The sequence below is a fragment of the Dromiciops gliroides genome, chromosome 5, assembly GCF_019393635.1.
Source record: "Dromiciops gliroides isolate mDroGli1 chromosome 5, mDroGli1.pri, whole genome shotgun sequence".
NCBI classification, from domain to species: Eukaryota; Metazoa; Chordata; class Mammalia; order Microbiotheria; family Microbiotheriidae; genus Dromiciops; species Dromiciops gliroides.
The window spans coordinates 43,339,854-43,360,984 of record NC_057865.1 but is presented as its reverse complement, the minus strand read 5'-3'; positions in this window follow the sequence as shown (position 1 = coordinate 43,360,984).

The following is a 21,131-nucleotide window of genomic DNA, read 5'->3' as shown; positions in this document are numbered from 1 at the left end:
AACTACAATGAGAAGAACTGAAGCTTCCTTTGTTGGGTCTGAATCTTGCAGAGCCCCAGGGTCATCTTAATGAACATTAATTGATGGCAGACATGCAGATGTGGAGACCAATAGAGATGTCCCGGTGATAGAACAACAAATAACAACAGTGTGCCCTGTGTTCACTTTTTACATAGCAGTTCCCCTAAGCCTCCCTTCTCCAGTGCCACCCCAACCATGGCCTTTTGGAGAGCACCATGGAAACAGCTAAGGGCATAATCATGTAAGTCAGCAAACATCTGCTCTTCTCCATCTTCCAAATTAATAGCTCAATGCATCATGATTGTAAGAAGAGGGAGAAGAGGAATATTATCTGTTTCTTCCCATTAGACTATAAACTCCTTGAGGACAGGGGCCGTCTCCCTTTTGTATGTTTATCCCCAGGACCTAGCACAATGCCTGACGTGTATTAGGAACCTAATACTAAAAGGACTTGGTGTATTTATTGACAAGGAGATATATTTGATAATAAATATTTTCTTTCTCCTATCTGTGCAAACAAAAAAACCCACTTGAAATGCAAATGACAAGCAGATGCTTTGATTTTTCTTTGAAATAAAAATTTTCATTCCACTATCTTGATTTTCTTTGTTTTACAGATTTTTTAAAAATGCACCATCAATTGATGCCACTTGGTCCTTCGAAATATTGTTAAATTCCAGTCTTTTAAGTGCTTTTTCAGGATTGCACTTTCCGGGAAGTTGTTCCCTAGAGGACGAGTGTCTGTGATATTTCTTGGATTGGAAAGTTTCTTTAGTATCAAGATTATGCTTTTATTGCTGGGGTTTTGTGTCGGTTCCTTTGTCCTACCCCTTCCTCTATACCCCATTAATTCCTATTGATCCCCTAGTTCTTGCTTACCTTTGTGGTTGGCCCTTTGATGCCGTGCCTCTCTCTTAAGGCAGTAGAGGAAGAGAGCTGCCCGAGGCTGCGAGACACCCTGATTTGCCCAATGCCATGTAACTGCTAAGGAATAGTGGTGGGATTTGAATCCAGGTCTTTCTGATTCCCAAGGGCAGCCCTCTATCCACTCTGCAATACTGTCTCTCACACAGAGACACATCTTGTGTACCAAGTCCAGCTTTTCTATCGGATACCAACCCAGTAATAGCATTTACCACCTCATAGACTCCAGTTTACTCTGGGACCATTTCACAACCATATGCTGTCTTCTGCAGTCTTCTTGGGCTCATAAAATAAAACTCTTCTGTTTGTCATTTAAAGCCCTCCACATTCTGGCTCCAACCTTTTTTTCTCAGTTCATCTCCTTTTTGCTTTTCTTGCTGTGGCTTCCAAATGAACCTAGAACTGCATGAACCACGAGAACGGGGGCAGCGATGCTGATCCAGGCTGAAAACAGAAAACCTGCTTCTCGGGAATTCTGCCAGAATCACAGCCAAAGGGGCTCTTGATGTGACGAGTGGAAATTCACCAGCCAGCCTGCTGAGCACAGAGCCCCCTCCCCCCTACATTGGAAGAGTGGGGCCCTGCTCCCACGCTGGGAGTGTGAAACCTCCACAATTGCTAGGGCCACTGGCTAGAAGAGGCAAGGATGGGGTCCTGGAGTGGGGAGGTCATAAACAACAGGACGTTCATCCGAGGCCCAATTTTACAAGTCTGCAAAGTGGCACTTAGTGCCTCCTAAAGATTTGCTACCAGGGATAAAAACCTGAATTGTGTTTGGAGTTTCCAACCCAATATATTTCTGATCTCACAACTTGCCCCTGGCTCCTTCATCTCTCTGTGTTGGCATTCAGGGCCTCCTCTTCATTCCATTTTACATCCTGGATGATTCTAAATACCAAGGGAGGGAAGCCTGCAATAACCTGGATGCGTTTGAAATGGTTTTAATGGGGCAGCCGGGTGTCACAGTGGATAAGACGCCGGCCCTGGATTCAGGAGGACCTGAGTTCATATCCAGCCTCAAACATTTGACACTTACTAGCTGTGTGACCCTGGACAAGTCACAGCTTCTTTTTGCCTCAGTATCCTTGACTGCAAAGTGGGAATAATAAAAGTCCCTCTGTCCCAGGATTGTTGTAAAGATTGAGTGAGGTGCATTTGTGAAGTACTCAGCACAATGCCTGGTACATAGTTGATGTTTAATAAATGTCTGTTCTTTTTTTTTCTCCCTGGGACTCTATTTCCTCAGCTGTAAAACAAATGGATTAGACCAAATGGCCACTAAGCCCCTTTTCAATCCTAAATCTATGATCCTGTAATCCTATAGGACCTAATCTCTCTCTGCCTCAGTTTCCCAGCTTGTAAATTGAAAGAGTTGGATCAGCTGATCCCTTCAAGTCCCTTTTAGCTCTGATTCTTCAGCCCTTTAAATTCCTGCCCAGTTTTTTTGTACTTTGTTTGCTTTCCAGTATATTGACCCAATGGTTAGAGGGAGGGGAACCTAAATTCCTTCCCAGAGGTTTCTGTTTACCTTTCCCTGGTCATCAGCAGTGTTGATGAGGGTTTGCCACTCACTAGAGCTCTGTTGCCCCAGTGGCCTGCCAAGCACTGATGCCAACACTTCAGAGAGTTGGGTATGTCAGGCCCTGGATAGTTTCCCACCATCTCAGGCTTACTCATCCCTACAGAAAGTCTTCATGCCCCATGGCTGGCTTCTAAGGGGTGCTGCACCCACCTCTCCACAAGCAAACTAAAGGCAATGCATCCATTCCTTCACATGTCCCTGGGAAATGAATGGTTATAATTGCATCTAGATCTGTGTGCTCTACAAGATTGCTTAAGCTTGTGAGCTATATAATCAGTTCACTTCAGATAATAATAACAGCTAATATTTATATATTAGAGGACTGTACAGTCTCCAGAGGTTTTTTCCAACCATCCATTGCTGTAACTGTTGCATCTTGCAAGGTGACTTGCAATACCCAAGTACATACACTTGCAAGGTGACTTATATACACAAATACATAACACCCAATAATACAGAATAAATATCAGAGAGGTATAAGAAACACCTCTCTGAGGTCTGAGGGGAAAAGAAGGCCATTTCTGACCCTAGCGGATCAGAGAATTATTATCTCCATCTTATAGAGGAGGAAGCAAGCTGAGAGAAACTGGGAGGAACCCAATGCCTGCCCAATCCTGTCCTCACACACATCATAAAGCAGCCCACGCTTGACAGAGGGATGTGGGAAAGGGGCTTGGGAGGTTGAGGAATTGAACCCACAGTCCACCAGTGGTGAAGCTGCTCAGTTCTAATCTACAAATCTGCGAAGTCAATAGCATCAGTCCTGCCTGAGAGGATGTGAGTGATGCATTCCACAAATGATTTTGAATTCCTTCAGACATTTGGCGCTCATAACCTTTTCCCCTCCCAAAATCTAATCTATGGCTCCCAGGGAAGACGGATGATCGTCAATTGCAAATGTTCAGTTGGGGGCCCATCTTTTAATCGGAAAGCATTTATTTATTCATTATTGGGGAAAACCAACCATTTCCCAGGGTCCATTCTGATTTTAATTAGAATATTAATCAATGATTCACTGCACAGTTTGGACCCAAAACTCTGCAATGCAATATAGTAAAATTCCCAGGAACGGAGCCAATTTAATTTGTATTAGATATTTTGCCCCAGGTTAGCATTAGGGACTTATTATTGAATGTCTTATGTAGCCATTATTATTATAAATGTGCATATTGTGCAAATTAAAATCATCTTTCATTCAGGAAAAACTTCTCAGTCTGCCTGCCTCCTACTGATTACTCCCCCTTTCCCAGAGAGAATTGGGGACTTGAGATAACACTTGGGGAAGGGGATGGGACCTGTAGTCATGGGCTGCTTCTGTGACCCTCTGAAGCCTCCCATCTCTTCTTCCAAGGGACTTTGCCCAAATTTGACCTTCCCCAGGTGGGAAAAATTAAGGGTATTTTAGGGATTCTCAGTTTCATGTACAATTCTCTTTTACTTTTCTACTGTGAATAGAGAAGCGCTCATTTTATTTGGTGTTTGTTAAGTTCAGAATTTTTAAAAAAGAAAAAAATTAGAGATACCCTTAGGGACTGACAAACATCTTTCTAGACTTAGTTTCACATTGCTCCCCTTCAGGCAGTAAGCTCTAGTCTACAGTCAAACTGGGCTTCTTCCTATTCCCTACAGGTGATAGACTATCCTATAAGCAGGCCACTAGAATGCTCTTCCTTCTCCTGTCAGACTTGGAAACTTAGCTCCCTTCAAGGCTTAGCCCAAGTCCTCTCTTCTACAAGACGCTTTGTTTTATTCCCCATAGTTGCTAGCAGTCTCTTCCTATCCCTCCCTGAAATCACTTGGTCTATATTTGTATTCCCCAGGAGGGGGGAATCTGGTCAGTCATCATTATTATATTTCCAAGAGTGTCTTTTCAAATCCAAACATCCTCGTGGGTGAAGTCAAAATGCCCCAAATCATCAGTGGTTCTGAAACTCCAAAGACATCCTCTGTGGTTCCATGTAATGTCACAGACCTGCTCCTGAGAGTATGTGTTAAACATTCCCTTAGTAATGGACACTTGAGCAGTGAAGGCGATAAGTCAGTCTATGCCTGAGGAGAACTTTATTCTTTCTCTTAACAATGTGATTTGCTCCTTAAAGGGATAATAGGCTGTCCTTAACTGTTGACTACCCTATTCTCAAGGTGGAATAGAACAGGGGAAAGAGGCATCTTTAATTTCTAAAACTCTTGGGTCAACAGGAAATGAAATTTTCATTAAAACATCCCCATAGTCAATGATCATCATGGTGACAACAGGAAAGAACAGCCTAAGCTGGGAAATGTCTCTTAAGTGTTCTGGGTCAGCTTGGCCATGGAGGTCCATAGGTGTCCACAGCCTGAATGCTTTGGGATTAAGAGGCAGTGAGTGAGGTGGTTAGTTGTAAAAACAAATCATTGTTTCTAGAATCAGAGGACCTTGGTTTATCAAAATATAGCTTTCAGGGAGGAGTAAATAGACATCTCTGGAATCTTATCTACTGCTCCCTAAAGGGGACTTTGACTCCTTGGAGATGGAGAGATTGGGCTAGCCTGCTCCTTTCTCCTCAGAGAGGGGATGCCAGGCCTGAATTCTCTCCATCTGCCCTCATAAATATTGCTAGTCTAGGGGTAATTATTTTTAGTCCCAAGCTTTTTATTCTGGTCATTGTCCCTCGGAGAGGAAGGAATCCCCCAAGCTATAGTTATAGGTTGGACGCCCCACCAAATGGTAGTCATACAAAGACCAACCCAAAACATCAAAATGTGAATATAGCTCATTTATTTAGCCAAGAGCTGAAGTCAAGAGCAAACAGAAATTAGGGAAATTATACAGATTAGAATATACCAGAAAATACATAGAGTAAATGTATTCTCCCACTGGGAAAGAGATATCTCAACCAAGAGAGAGAGGACCCAATCAAATTCTTGGAGAAGTTCCCCAAAGTCCCTAGTGTAACCAACTGGAAAGAGGGACATGTTCAAGGAGCCAATTCCTCTACATACATACTGGCTTCTTCCCAAAGTCTTCTCTCCCTGAAGAAAGCTCGGTACCATGTGTGTCCTTTCTGGAAAGCCAGAAAGAAGAATCTTCTGGAAAAGATTCTCTTCTAAAAGCCAGAAGGAGAGTCTCTTCTCCCAAGCGCTCACCAACTCTGCCCCTTACTCAGGCACAGAGGATCAATGAATAATCCTTCTCTTCAATAATGTGGAGAGTCTTATGAAAATGTCCAACCTGGGTGGAGCTGTGAGCTGATCCAACCATTCTGGAGAGCAATTTGGAATTATGCCCAAAGGGCTATAAAGCTGTGCATACCCTTTGACCCAGCAATCCCACTTTTAGGTCTTTTGCCCAAAGAAATCATGGAAGGGGGAAAGGGACCCACATGTACAAAAATATTTATAGCTGCTCTTTACGTGGTAGCAAGGAATTGGAAGTTGAGGGGGTGCCCATCAATTGGGGAATGGCTGGACAAGTTGTGGTATATGAATACAATGGAATACTATTGTGCTGTGAGAAATGATGAGCAGGAAGAGTTCAGAGAAACCTGGAGGGTCTTACGCGAGCTGATGATGAGTGAGATGAGCAGAACCAGAAGAACATTATACACAGTATCATCAACATTGAGTGTTGACCTACTGTGATGGACTATATTCTTCTCACCAATGCAATGGTACAGAAGAGTTCCAGGGAACTCATGATAGAAGAGGATCTCCAAATCCAAGAAAAAAAAAGAAAGAAAGAACTGTGGAGTATAGATGCTGATTGAACCATATTATTTCTTTTGTTTTGGGTGCTGTTGTTTTTTTTTTTTTCTATTTTGAGGTTTTGCATCACTGCTCTGATTCTTTCTCTTGTAACAGGATTAATGCAGAAATAGGATTAATGTTATTATGTGTATATATATATATGTGTGTGTATATATATCTATCTATATGTATATGTATAGAGATATATAGATATAACCTATATCAGATTACCTGCTGTCTAGGGGAGGGGGGAGGGAGGGGAGGGAGGGAGAAAAATCTGAAATTGTAAAGCATGTATAAACAAAAGTTGAGAACTATCTTTACATGTAACGGAAAAAATAAAATACCTCATACATTAAAAAAAAAACAAAAAACAAAAACAAAAAGAAAATGCCCAACCTGGGTAAACCCTAGATTACCTTAGTAAGGTCTGGCATGTAATAACCCTGAAGACAAGTGATAATGGTACTTGTTTGGTTGTTTTTTTAATCATTTCCAACTCTTCATGACCCCATTCGTGGTTTTCTTGGTAGAGATACTAGAGTGGTTTGCCATTTCCTTCTCTAGCTCATTTTACAGATGAGGAAAATGAGACAAACAGGGTTAAGTGACTTGGCCAGGGTCACACTGCTAGTAAGTGTCTGAGGCCAGATTGGAACTCAGGAAGATGAGTCTTCCTGACTCCAGGCCTGGGGCTCCATCCACTGCACCACCTAGCTGCCCAATGTGACTTACCAACAGCAGCCAAACTTAAATGGTTTCTTATATGTTTTAAAAAGCCATCAAAATGACCAAGCATCATCAAGGCAGAGCTAGGTAAGGACTCTGAGATGATTCTTCCTCAAGGGTGAACACTGACATCTGTATAGTGACTTTATATCCATTTTCTCATGGGAGATTCAGAATAAGATCTGTGAGTGAGAGAACATAATGTTCATCATTGGAATAGAGGCTAAGCCAATGATTTCAGTGATATATGGAACTCCTACCGATGCGGGTCAACACCTTCTCTCTAAATTAAAGTCTTGGAAAGGTGCCCAGGGCATTGAGAGTCCATGACATCCCCAGGATCAAACAGCTAGTATATGTGAGGAGCAGGACTTGAACTCACGTCTTCCAGGTTGCAAGGCCAGCTCTTTTCCCCCTGCACACACCACAGTGTCTCTAACAGCAATCCTACTTGATATCTATCATGGTGTCTTGGAAGGAGCCTTGAGTTTGGAGTCGGAATCCTGCAGCTGAATTGCACTCTGCCTGCTTACTGCCCCAGTGATCTTGAGGCAAGTCAGTTCTGCGTTTCTCTTTCTGTAAAATAAAGTGGTTGGACTCAGTGATCTCTAAGTGCCCATTCCCCTTCCAAATCCTATAAACTATGAGTTGGAGCTTGAATACAGAAAAAAAATTATTTCCTAACTCAGCTAATCCAAAGCAGAATGGACTGAGTAAGGAGGCAGGAGACCCTCCCTGAAGGGCTCTGAGCAGAGGTTGGGTGACCACTTGTAAGGTGTGTTCATGATGGCAGCTTCTTTCAGGTATGGGTTGGCCTAGCTGACCACTGAGGGCGTCTGACTCTAAGATCCTATGGTTCTCTTAGGAAATTGAGCTCCCAAGGTTAAGTGACTTGCCTCTGGTCACTCAGCTAATAAGTGTCAGATAATAGAGTTTGAACTGAAATTTTCCTTAGCTCAAGGTCCGACATGCTGCCCTCTAAACCATGGGGACTCTCAGCAGTTATAATAGTCAGACAGTTTACAGAGGTCCTCTGGCTTTAAGTAGTATGGGTCCCCTGAAAATGGTTACTTCCTCCCAAATAGAAATCTGAAATTCTGTCTACACAGTTTGGCCAGTGTAGACAGGCCAGATCAGTCGATAATTGTTTTTTTATCTTTCCTTTGCCTCTAGTAGACAATTAATAGATGTTTACAAGAATCTTGGGAGCCTATTTTTATCAGGGTCATCAGTCTGAATTGGTCAAGAAAGTTAGACAATTGGCATCCAAGAAGCATGATAGAATGTTGGACCTGGAGTTGGGAAGACCTGACTTTAAATCCTGCCTCAGAGAGACATGTGACTTTGAGCTTATCATGATATCTGTGAGCCTCAGTTTCCCCATCTTTAAAGTGGTGATATTAATAGCACCCACCTCACAGGGTACTGTTGTGAGTAGCAAATGAGAAAGAATGTGTAAATATGCATTACAGATCTCAGAGTGCACTGTAAATGTAGTTATTATTATTATTATTATTATTATTAGTATTAGTATTAGTATTAGTATTAGTATTATGTCTAAATCTATGATCTGGAAAAACAGCATAGGTGCCACCTGACCATTCTACCACAGTGGAGTTATTTTCAAAGGAACGTTTTGGATCTGAATTCTGACTCTCATTCTACCCTAGGCCAAACTGTGAGATACCTGCCACAAAAACCTTGATTTACAGCAACCCAATATTGCCGTGCCGCTATTATGTAAAAAGGGGATATTGATTAGCGGTCAGAACAGGAAACAAAAGGACAGTCATAGGGGTTTGTTGGTGGCTTATGGGAAATCATTTAACTTAATAAGGTGGTTTTTTCCTCTTCAGGATGAGGAGAACGATGCCCGCATGGTGAGGATGTCACAAAAATTAGCAGAACTTATTGAGCCTTTGAGGTTGCAAACTGCAAGTTGTCCCATTGGCCCAGAGGCCATTATTATACAACCTTCTTCTGGCTGTCAAGAGGATGGCCTGAAAACCCTGCAGTTCACTCACACCTTGGGGCCTTGGTGAGAGGTGGCAATCAGCCAGAGTGCCCAGCTGGGCTAATCATGGATCATGGCTCCAGAGCTGGAAGGACCGTAGAGATCTTCCATCAACTTCAGCCCCCTTGTTTTACAGGTGAGGAAACTGAGGCACAGGGACATTATGTACCATTGCTGCATCTGCCATCTTTTGTCTCAATTCTTTTTTTTTTTTTTTTTTTTTACGGGGCAGTGGGGTTAAGTGACTTGCCCAGGGTCACACAGCTAGTAAGTGTCAAGTGTCTGAGGCCTGATTTGAACTCAGGAACTCCTGAATCCAGGGCCGGTGCTTTATCCACTGCGCCACCTAGCTGCCCCTTTTGTCTCAATTCTTACCTGGCCCTTAGTCATTGAATGGGTGTTGCCTCAGACAAACTGAGACCTTGGAATGACCTTAATTTTAAAAGCCACAGTTACCTGTTCCATCCTGGACCATCCCCAGTCGTCTTGACTCTTGTCTTGCCAGTGAACTCTGATGACAATGGAGGAGAGAGTGAGACTGACGACTTTTCACAGCTCTGCCTCACTTAAATGCAATTCACTATCATTAGTCTTCTTCGAGAATGAAGGATGAACACGCACAATGATCTGTAAGTAGAAAAAGGACTATGTCTGGATCTAAATGAGCTGAGTTCAAATCTTGATTTTGCTATTAAATACCTGTGTGATCTTAGGTAAGTTGATTTAGCCTCTCTGTGTCTCATTTTCCTCATCTGTAAAATGAGAGGATGAGTCTCTGAGGGTCCTTTCCAATGCTTTTTCATCCTAAGGTTTTTTGGGTTTTTTGTTTTGTTTTGTTTTTTTGGCAGGCAATGGGGGTTAAGTGACTTGCCCAGGGTCACACAGCTAGTAAGTGTCAAGTGTCTAAGGCTAGATTTGAACTCAGGTACTCCTGAATCCAGGGCCAGTGCTTTAACCACTGCGCCACCTAGCTGCCCCTTTTTCATCCTAAGTTGATGAAGATCATACAGATCACAGGCATCAGAGGGAACCCATCTCCTCGGACATCAGAACTTCCAAGCTCCTCCCTAAGGTGAGTTGTCCGCATGTACAGAGCTGGAATTTGAACCTAGATACTCTGACTCTAAATCTGGTGTTCTATCTGCCTCACAGATCGGTTCTGGCTGATTGCCTTCACTAGTCATGAAATAAAATTCCTGCAACATGGAATAGCAGAAGAACAATGGCCTTCGATTCAGGAGTCCTGGGTTCCGATTACAGCTCTGGCACTAGCTGCATGACCTTCAGCAAATGATTCCTCCCCTCTGGGCCTATTTCCTCTTATCCGAAATGAACCCAATTCTGGCAGCACCTTCTTTGATGGGTTATGGTGAGCCTAGCAAGCACCCTGTGGTCCTTCAAAAAGCTCTAGAAATAGGAGTCACACGGCTACTTTTATCTTGCCCCAAGGTGCCCTGGATTTTACATCAAGTCTCATAGACCCAGGCTTGCATTGTGCCCAAGCAGACTCTGTATCCAGCATTTGGGAATACAAGCAATCACAGGGTGAGGGGTCATGGATCCTCTGACCAGGCAAGGCTCTCCCTTGGATCTTGATGCTGTGAGATTGGGTCCAAGAAGGAGTCTCCGTGTGGAAGAAGAGATAGGGGCTGGGGGAGCCTTGCAGTCTATTAACCATTATGATGACTAGGTCTCATCTTGAGTCATGGATCCTTGCCCTGGGTTCCACAACTGTAACCTTGGCAGATAAGTAAAGCTCTTTAAAGTGTGTGTGTATGTATATATGTAAGTGTGTATATGTGCATATATGTACATGTTTGTATAACACATACATGTGTTTATTATACATATACACATATGTGTTTTAAATGTATAGATTGTCTATACATATATGCATGTGTGCGCATTTATACCTATGTGTGTACATGCATAATTGTGTGTGTGGCGTGTACATGCATGTAGATGTGATACCTACATGCCCCTTGCTTGTGCTGAGTCATTTATGCCATCCAGACACCTGGATGGTGGTAACATGCAGGATCATATAGAGCTGAGAGAGGAGAATGAAAGGCCAGCCTGAGCCCCTCCCCAAAATGGGAGCCCAAGGAGGAACTCGCCAATGGGAGAAGGTCAAAAGGACAAAGGAATGCTTCAGGGTGAGAAGGCAGATGAGGCAGAGGGTCAGAAGCAGAGCCAGGAGAGGAAATGAAGATGAAGTGACTTGCCCAAGGTCACACAGGCAATAAGGAACACAGACAAGCTTCAAACTCCATCTCCGGCCCTCTCTGTAACATCCTGTCCCAGAGTTGCCCCTGTCCCCACCCAAACTCCATCGATTAGAACTGACACCTCCCTGCAAATATCTCATACTTATTGATTGTAAAGATTTCCCAGTCTTTGCTCATGAGCTTATCTCTACTGCTCTCCAGAGTTTACAGATTCCTTTTATCTCCAATTGATGGGGCAGGGGGAGGCCAGGGTCTCTCCGACTTCAGATCCAAGCTCATAACCACAGGGAGAGGCTTCAAGGAGGGACTTGGGAGAGCAATACTTGGAGAGCAGCAAGGCCCTCGTGCCTTGTGCCATTCAATAATCTGAGATGAGAAGGAGGCAGAATTATGATGCCAATTGCAGGAAGCCTACCCAGAGCCACGAGCCAGGGAGAGAGAGTAAAAAGGCTCAGTAAGGGAAGAAAATTGGGGGTAATTTTGAAATGAAATAGCTTTGTTCAAGAACCAGAAATAGCTGATCTGAGCTATTCCATCAAATAGAGGGAGAAGGGAAAAGGATGTCATTTTCAAAGAAGGTACTTTCAGGACAAATATAAGGAAGCCTAATTTCATGCAAAAGTTAGTAAGTTTCTAGAGTTCATTAGCCCCAAGAGGTGTAGAGCCTGAATATGTAAGTTTAAGAAAAGTTTAAATGCATTTTTGGAGCTTTGCTCCCTAAGAGAATAATAAAGCAATCTAGGGATGTCTGAGATTTGACATCATGAGCTCATATTTTTCCTCTTGTGCCATTTACTTTGCCTTTTAAAAAATGGTTTATGGATTAATTTTTTTACCACTATGACATTAATATGTGATTATTCATTAGGTATTAAATATATTATATTTAATATATTTTATATTATTAACTATATTTCCAGTAGCACCTAAACCCAAAACTCTCCTTTGTTACAATAGATCATAGATATAGAAATAATCTGAGATCACCTAATCCAGCCTTTTACAGATGAGAAAACTGAGGCCCCAAATCAGGAGAGTAATAAGCATGAAAGGTAAGACTTGAACCCGGGTCTTCTGAATCTATAGCCAGGGTTCCATAGTATCATGCTACCTCTCCCAGGGGGGAAAAAACAACCATAGAGCAAAGTTATCAGAGTGAAAGATTGTACACTGTGCAATATTCTTCACCCATTGTCTACCATCTCCCTATGCAGATGAAGGCAAGAAGCATGTTTCATCTGGCCAAGAATGGTTGTTGAATTATTAAATCTGAACTATGGCATCTCTTCACGTTGTTTTCATTCCCATTATTTTGGCCATTCTTCTTGAGAACAGGGTCTGGTTTTTATTTTTCTTTGTATCCCTACAATTTAACACAGTGCCTGGAATGTGTCAGGGACTTACTAAATGCTTGTTGATTCTGCACCAGTTCTTACAAGTCTTCCTGCGTTTCTCTCATTTCACAGAATAGAAGGTCTGTTAGAGAAAAGGGTGTCTCGCTTTTGGAGATGTATCCCCAGTGCCTCACACCTAGCAGATGCTTAATAAAGACTTCTTAAAAGATTAATAGAGTCTCTGAATTTTTTATATTCACTATTTCTTACACATGACAATATCTCATTACATTCACATGTCACAATTCATCCTGCCATTCCTGAAGCAAGGGGCACCCGCTTTGGTTTCCATCTGGGGCTACCACAAAACCTGCTGCTATGAATATTTTGGCATGCGTGTGACTGTTTATTCTGCCCCTCTCACATGTCTTCTGATGTCCCTGTTGGTAACAGGACCCTGGGCTGCACCGACCATGGGCACAACCCACCATGGTATCTCTTTATGTCCTTAAAAGGTCAAGAAGACATCATGTCCAGGCTCATGCTGGATGAACACCACAACTGAGCCAAGAGCCATGGCCCTTTTAAAAACGTCTCCCTCTTTGCCACAACCGGCAGACCATGATTTGCCAAAATTTGGCCTCCCATACTGTGAAAGGTTTTCTTTTCTGAAAAACACGGGGCCTGAAGAGGTCATCTAGTGAATTCATTTGTCTCTAGGCACGACTCCTGAACCATCCCAGAGAAGTAAAGATGTGACCTATTTTAAAAGACCTCCGGGGGAAGAGAGTCTCTATGTTGCCTTGGTAACCTATTCCAGTGTTTAATAGATCCTGCTTGTTCTTCCTGGTACCTACCCCATGCTCCTCCTGTTGTCATTTCAGCCTCTTTCCTCTTGGTTGCTTGTTGTTGTTTTTTTAATCTCCGTGACTGGAGATAGGAACTGAAATGATTCTCTATCCAACCCCCAACAAGCCTCCCACCTCTCAGCCAATTCGGGCTGTAAAGAGACAAGTAAAGGGACGAGGGGAGAAGGAAATGGCAAACCACTCTAGTATCTTTGCCAAGAAAACCCCACGGACAGTATGGTCCATAGGGTCATGAAGAGTCAGGCATGACTGAACAACTGAATGACAATAAACAAGGGAGGAGGAAGAGAAGAAATCAAAAGAAAAGGAGAAAGACAAGGGAAGGAGCCAGGGGTGCATGAGAACAAAGTTAGTGCCCACTCACAAGTGGGGGCATGAAATTAATTAATGAATACTTGGAAACATGAATAAAGTGCTTCACATCATCTCATTGGATGCAACAGATGAATAGATAAAAAATACAAAACAATGACTCTTGCTAAATTCTAAACAGCCCAGAGAGCAACACTTAGCAATGGCAGCCAAAGACCAGTAATAACGATATGAATTGCTGGTATTTAGAGAGCTCATCAAGGTCAGGATGGCCAATTACATGGTCACGTTTTAGCCTTGCAACAAGCCAGGTCTGTGAGGTAGGTTCCACAGGTGTTACTTCCACCATTTACAGGTGAGGAAACATGCCCAGGGAGGTCAAACAATCTGTCCAGGGTCTTCCTCTCCGGAATTAGGCTGTATAATAATACAATGTTGGCAACTAACGCCATACTGCCTTGTGAATATATATGAGAGTGTGTGTGTGTGTGTGTGTGTGTGTGAGTGTGTGTGTGGTATGCACGCATGTGGTCTCATCAATTCTGTTAGTAGGGGGTGCAGCTAGGTGGTACAGTGGATAAAGCACTGGCCCTGGATTCAGGAGGACCTGAGTTCAAATCCAGACCCAGACACTTGACACTTACTAAACTGTGTGACCCTGGGCAAGTCACTTAACCTTCATTACCCCACCCCCCAAAAAATTCTGTTAGTAGGGACTTAGAGGTGTAAAGAATTAATTGTTATTTGAGGTTTTTATGCCTCAGCAGCCGCTTAGCTAGCACCCCCCAATTAAAAATTAGTCCCCACAGAGGACAGATAAAGAGCCAGAAGGGACATCCAAGATCATTGAATCCAGCCTCCTTGCTGCATTGATGAGGCCCAGAGATTAAGTCTTGCCCAAGGTCACAATGGAATAAATGACAAAGCAAGGATTCAAATCCAGGTTATATATATATAAAAATAGCATCCTTTCCCCTACCAACTACACTGTCTCTAAGATCTTTTCTCCCTCTGAAATTCTGGAAAGATAGGGCCATAAAAAAGCACAAAGTTACAATGGAGGAGCATTGGATTTGGGAGTCAAGAGACCTGAGTTCCAATCTCAGCTTTGCTACTTATTCTCGGTATCACCTTGGACAAGTCACTTTAATTTTCTGAGTCTCAGCTTTGTCATCTATAAAATGAGGAGGTTGCTCTGTATATCTTCTAAGGTCCTTTCCATATCTGAATCTCTACTCCTATCTTGTATTTCTTGGTGCCAGTGGATTGTGAACTCTGTGAGGGCAGGGACTATCTTTTGCTTCTTTGAAACCACAAAATCTGGTTCCAAATCCTTCACCCTTTTTACCATACCCTGCTCCTTCCCAAACTACGTAGTAGGTCTTCAAGAGATACTTGTCAGTGGGCAGCTAGGTGGCGCAGTGGATAGAGCACCAGCCCTGGAGTCAGGAGTACCTGAGTTCAAATCCGGCCTCAGACACTTGACACTGACTAGCTGTGTGACCCTGGGCAAGTCACTTAACCCCCATTGCCCCACAAAAAAAAGAGAGAGAGAGAGAGAGAGATACTTGTCACATGAATAAATGCCATCCATTCATTTAAATTTTAGGAATTCTAACCTCTCTGGACCTCAGTTTCTTCATCTGTAAAATAAGTGGGTTAGACTAGATAGCCTCTGAGGTCCCGTCCAGATATAAATCTATAATCCTAGGAGTAAATTAGAACATTCCTGCTCGCTTTACCCACTTCCTGTAGGTCTTAGGGCATAAATGTTTGTCAAGATGGAGTTTAAAACCGCTTTCATCTGTTGTCAAGTGTCTCTGCTCCAAGTGACCGACCGCCTTGTTGGCCTTTGGCCTTGGGAAAGAGGACCCTCTCTGTTATTTTCTCTCTGAGGATCCCCATGCCCTATCCACCTCTAGGCATATTCAAACTGGCTGTTTAGTGCCAGCCTGGGTTTGCAGACATCACACACATTTTCTTTAATTGCATTTTCTGTATTTAAAAAACATATAAATTGAGCTTATCACCCTGCCTGCACATGGTGAACTGCAGCGGCTGGAGGAGCGTGCTGACGGGCAGCAGTTTCTAAGCAACTTGAGGGAGGCGATGCCCGGTGGAGCCGCAGTGTAATTCCGAGGGGGTGGGGGAATCAGAGGAAAACCAATACTGTCTCCGTGTGTGTGTGCCCTGGTTTTGATTGATTCATAAAGGTTGTGTGGGGTCTTTTGTGAGGTTAATTCTGTCTTATTCTAATGGCAGGGAAGGCTGGTTGTGTACAGCTGGGGCCTCCGTCTTGTGGGACGTTTGATAACTGTGTTTCCTCAGCGGATGACAAAACAGGAGGCCGATGAGTGGCCTGTTATACCAAGGCGGAATGATGGGAACGGAGTGATAAGAAAAATGCCAGGGATCCAGTGCCCGAGGAGCTCCATTGGGGGTCCAGGCGGGGCCTCCAGGACAGTTGTGTAGGAAAGCAAATCACAAGAAGTGCAGGAGTGTGGGGGTGAGGGTCTAGGTGGGCATCGGGGAAGAAGAGCACAGAAAATCAAGAGGAACTCCTCTTGTCTCCCCACACACACACCCACACCGCCCTCAGCCTGCTGAGGAATTACTGTCACAGACCTGGGAGTGACTTTTCTGGGTGAAATGCTAACTATGAGATACATTTCCCTAGTCTTCTGATTAGCCAGTGGATCTGGAAAATCAGCCATGAGGCTGCTCCTTCTCCTGATGAAAGTCACAGCCCATCCATCCTGCCTGCTTTTTCTCTGTATGTGTCTGTCCATATCCTCCCAGAGGTTCACCCCAGAGGGTCCATCCACAAGTGCTACAGCCCCTCTTGCAGTTCTCTTGACATTTTGAGGATACCCATGATTCATGAAGGCTGTCCATTGGTTATCCCTCACTCTCCCTATGTGGTCAGCCCATCTGATTTCATCTTACATTTATTTGATGCCTACATTTCTATGTATGCTTCTCCCTACTAATTCTGTCACTCTGTTGTGTTTCAACCAGTTCATACCCTCCAGGCACCCCCTGCCACTTCATTGCCCGTTGGGTAAGCATCAGGTTTATAGGCTCAAGGACTTAAAATTGGGAGGGACTCTCTTATTTTTTCAAATGAGGAAACTGATGCCCAATAAGATGAATTGACTTGAGAAAGGTCACACAGGGAGTAAATAGCAGGGGTTTCCTGATTCTAAATCCAGCATTCTTTCTACCATACTGCCTTTCAGAGTCACAACATGACAGATTGCTCTGGGAGAAGAGAGCCCCTTCTTCTCCCACCTGCTCCACTGACCAGAGAAAGACCTTGCAAACTTCCAGTGGTCTGAAGACTTGGGAATTCCCATCAGTGATTGTAAGAATGTGCCCACGACAACAAAACAAAACAAAAACAAAGAATGTCCCCACAACAGTCATGGCAGCATTGAAGACAAATCAGGCACCTTTAGGAAAGATAGCTCCAAGACTCTACAAGAAACCCAGAAGACAATGATAATATCCCTAAAGGGAACTTCCTGGGGTCCCCATGAAGGAGAGAGAGATACCGAGAAACTAGCTTGTAGTTACCTTCTCTGCCACACTTTCCCCTGGACACCATATGTACTTGTGGGAGAGCATGCCCTGACTTTCGGAGGGACCAACACGTCTTTCTATACTGCCTTATTAAATGACTTCTTCTAAAAGCTATAGTCTGGCTGGATAGCTGATAGTGGAGGATGCACTGGTGGGGGCTCATGAGCAAAAGCATTAGAAAGTTTTCCAACAGCCCAGAATTACCTCCGTAAGGCTGAGGGAAGAAATAGCCAGCTAATATTCTGGGTATGCAACCTGGCAGTGTAGATGGGGCTTGGAAGAGTGACCCCCAGAACCTATACCAAGGAGATCATTGTAGTCCAATCCCTATACTATTCTATAACATTAAGGGACAGTGGAGATTGGATTGAATAGCTTAGATATGTACTGTTTCCCCTTTTCCCCATGGCAAAGGAAGATGGCTCAATTTTGCCTTTAGCACAGCTGTGGGGTGTTTATTAACTTTAGATGAGGGCTTCCTAACCTTCCATTGTGTGCGTGAAGCTATAGACCTCTTCCCAGAATGATGTTTTTAAATGCATAAAATAAATGGCAGAGGATTATAAAGGGAAAGGATCCTTTCGAAATAGTTATGCAACTTTTTTAAACAAGGTCATATGGACCCCCCAGGTTAAGAATCTCTGCTTTCAATGGCCACTAAGGTCAACATTTAACCTAAACTGTTTCTTGAAGTCAAGTGGGAAGATTGTGTTAAAGGTATCAGTGGAACACAAGGTCCTGACCATAACTTCCTTGGACCCTCTCTTGGTACTAACATGATTAGGTCAGCAGGTGTTTCATTGCTATGTGACCTTGGGGCCAAGTTCTTTGCTCCTCTGGGCTTCATTTCCTTCATATATAAAATGAGGGGATTATACTAGGTAGTGCAATGACCAAAGTGTTGAGCTTCAAATTCAGCCTCACACAACTGTGTGACCTTGGACAAGTCACTTAACCTCCGTCTGCCTTAGTTTCTGTATCTATAAAAAGAAGATAGTAGGGGCAGCTAGGTGGTACAATGGATAAAACACCGGCCCTGGATTCAGAAGGACCTGAGTTCAAATTTGGCCTCAGACACTTGACACTTACTAGCTGTGCGACCCTGGGCAAGTCACTTAACCCTCATTGCCCTGCAAAAAAAGAAGAAGAAGATAGCACCTACCTCTCAAGGTGGTATTGATGAGGATCAAATAAGTTAATGTTTGCAAAACTCAAAGTACTACATGAGTGCTAGCTGTTATTATTATTAAATCACTGTCTAGGATCTTCCATCCAGCCCAAGGCACTGAAAAGTGGAACAGAGGAGGAGGAAGGGATTCGGAGCAGAGTGGACTTCCTTCTGCCCAGGTGGAGGGGTGAGCTCCAGAAGAACCCATCCTTCTGGGAGAAAAGTTTCCAGGCAAGCCGCCTCTAGAGATGAGTTCTGGAAGAAGGGATGCGAGAAGTAGGCAGGAGGGAAGGGCAGCTAGAAGTGAACTAGAGAAAGGCCTATCTATGAGCCTAAAAGACCAGGTTTGACCCTCAGGATCTTTTTAACTCTCTCCTTTGCTTTTTCAAACCCAATAACTGACATTATTTACTTAGAGGGTCATAGATTTAAAACTGGGAGGAATCTCAGAGGCCATGTCACCCACTCCCCTGACTTTACAAATGAGAAACCAGAGGCCTGGCTAGCTTACATAGTCTGCCACCATCACACACAGCAAGTGTAGTCCAGTTTCACACCTTGGTCCTCCTTTCATTCCAAAGGCAGAGATCTTTCCACTTTCCCGCGTCTCTGGCTGGTTTACAAAGGACTTTCCTCACAACACCCATTTTTCAGACAAAAGACCCGAGGCTCAGAGGGCTTGGACCTCATTTTGGGGAAGGGAAGAGAACAAGCATTTATTGGTTTATTTTGTTTGTTTGTTTTTTTAGTGAGGCAATTGGGGTTAAGTGACTTGCCCAGGGTCACACAGCTAGTAAGTGTCAAGTGTCTGAGGCTGGATTTGAACTCAGGTCCTCCTGACTCCAGGGCCGGTGTTCTATCCACTGCGTCACCTAGCTGCCCCATTTATTGGTTTATTAAGGCCAACTATGTGGTGGGTATTGTGCTAAAGCACTTTACAAAGATTATCTCATTTGATCCTTACAACAAAACTGTGAGGTAGGTGCTATTATTATCATCACCATTTTACAGTTGAGGAAATGGAGGCAGGTTAGATGACTTGCCCAGCACACAACTAGGAAATATCTGAGGCAGGATTTAAACTCAGGTCTTTCGGACTCCAGGCCTGTTCCACCAGCTGCACAACCCAGCTGCCTCATCCCAGAGTACAGAGCTGAAGGAGTGGAGCTTTCTACTTCACTAAAATGCCTCTAAGAGCGGGGCAGCTAGGTGGCATAGTAGATAAAGCACTGGCCTTAGATTCAGGAGGACCTGAGTTCAAATCCAACCTCTGACACTTGACACTTACTAGCTGAGTGACCCTGGGCAAGTCACTTAACCCTCATTGCCCCGCCAAAAAAAAAAAAAAAAAAAAACCACAAAATAAAATGCCTCTAAGTTACATACAAAGTGTTCTGTGGTGAGGAAAGGACACATCCAGGATCCCACAGAATTTCAGTGTCTAAGCTAGGACTTGTGCTCAGTGTTTGGACTCCAAGGGTTCTCTCAGCCTCGCTAGCAGGTCCTCACCTGAGCCTTGGTTTTCCTTGCCTTTGCCTCTCCCTACCACACGGAGGTTCTCTCATTTGCCCTGATTCAGTGTGAGTGGATAGTTATTCAGGCGTTTTCCAGTCATGTCCGACCCCCATTTGGGTCCACTGAAGTGGTTTGCCATGTTCTTCTCCAACCCATTTTACAGATGAGGAAACTGAGGCAAACAGGGGTAAGTGACTTGCCCAGGGTCATGCAGCTGGTAAGTGTCTGAGGTGGAATTTAATCTGAGAAGAGGAGTCTTCCTAACTCCAAGACTGGCGCTCTATCTACTGCGCTGACTAGCTGCCCTGAGTGGAGAGTATCCCACAGCGGAACATCTCTCTACATGAGCCTCTGCTGTTGCTGAAACTGCAAAGCCCAGTTCGGACTTTTTCAGATGGGCTGAGTCCTTGTTACTTTAAGCTAGGCTTGCCTTCAACTGGGTCACTCTTGATTATTATTGTTGTTATTATTATTATTATTATTTCTTTTTTCTTTTTAATTTTTCTCAATTACATGTGAAGATATTTTTTGAGTCCCAGATTTTTCTGCCACCCTCCCTTCCCTCCCCCTTCCTGAGGCCAGCAAGCAATTTGATATCACTTGATAATTAAACTTGAAGTCTTCCTCACAGTCATTCCTCAGTAAGTCCATGGTCCTTGACAGGCTTAGCCCCATGTCCTCTTTGGGACAACATCTCTCAGAACGCTATGTTCAGCCAAAGGCATCCGCCAAGGAGGCATGCAGAAGGATCATGGATGAGCAGTACAAAGCTCCCACGCCGATATAGCTGAAACAAGGGACTTCTGAACAGAGGGGAAGATGGAAGGAATCAGAGGAGCGAGGCAAGAAGAAAGAGAAGAAATAGATTCAAGAAGCCTCTGGCCTGAGGTGCTTCTGACTCCTGGCACTTATCCCTGGCACTTTTCTTCCTAGTTTTCATGTCGGTGTCTGCCTTGAGGACCCTGGGGCAGTTGGGCCTTTTGAATTTTTTGGTTGGCACCATTTGGGCACCAGAAAGCCGCAGCTTTGGGATGCAGTCTTTCTCCCAGCTGTGATTCCCATCCAGAGAAACCCAGTTGGCCGGATGTCAGGGCTACACACGAAATGCCTTTCAGACTTCGACCCTA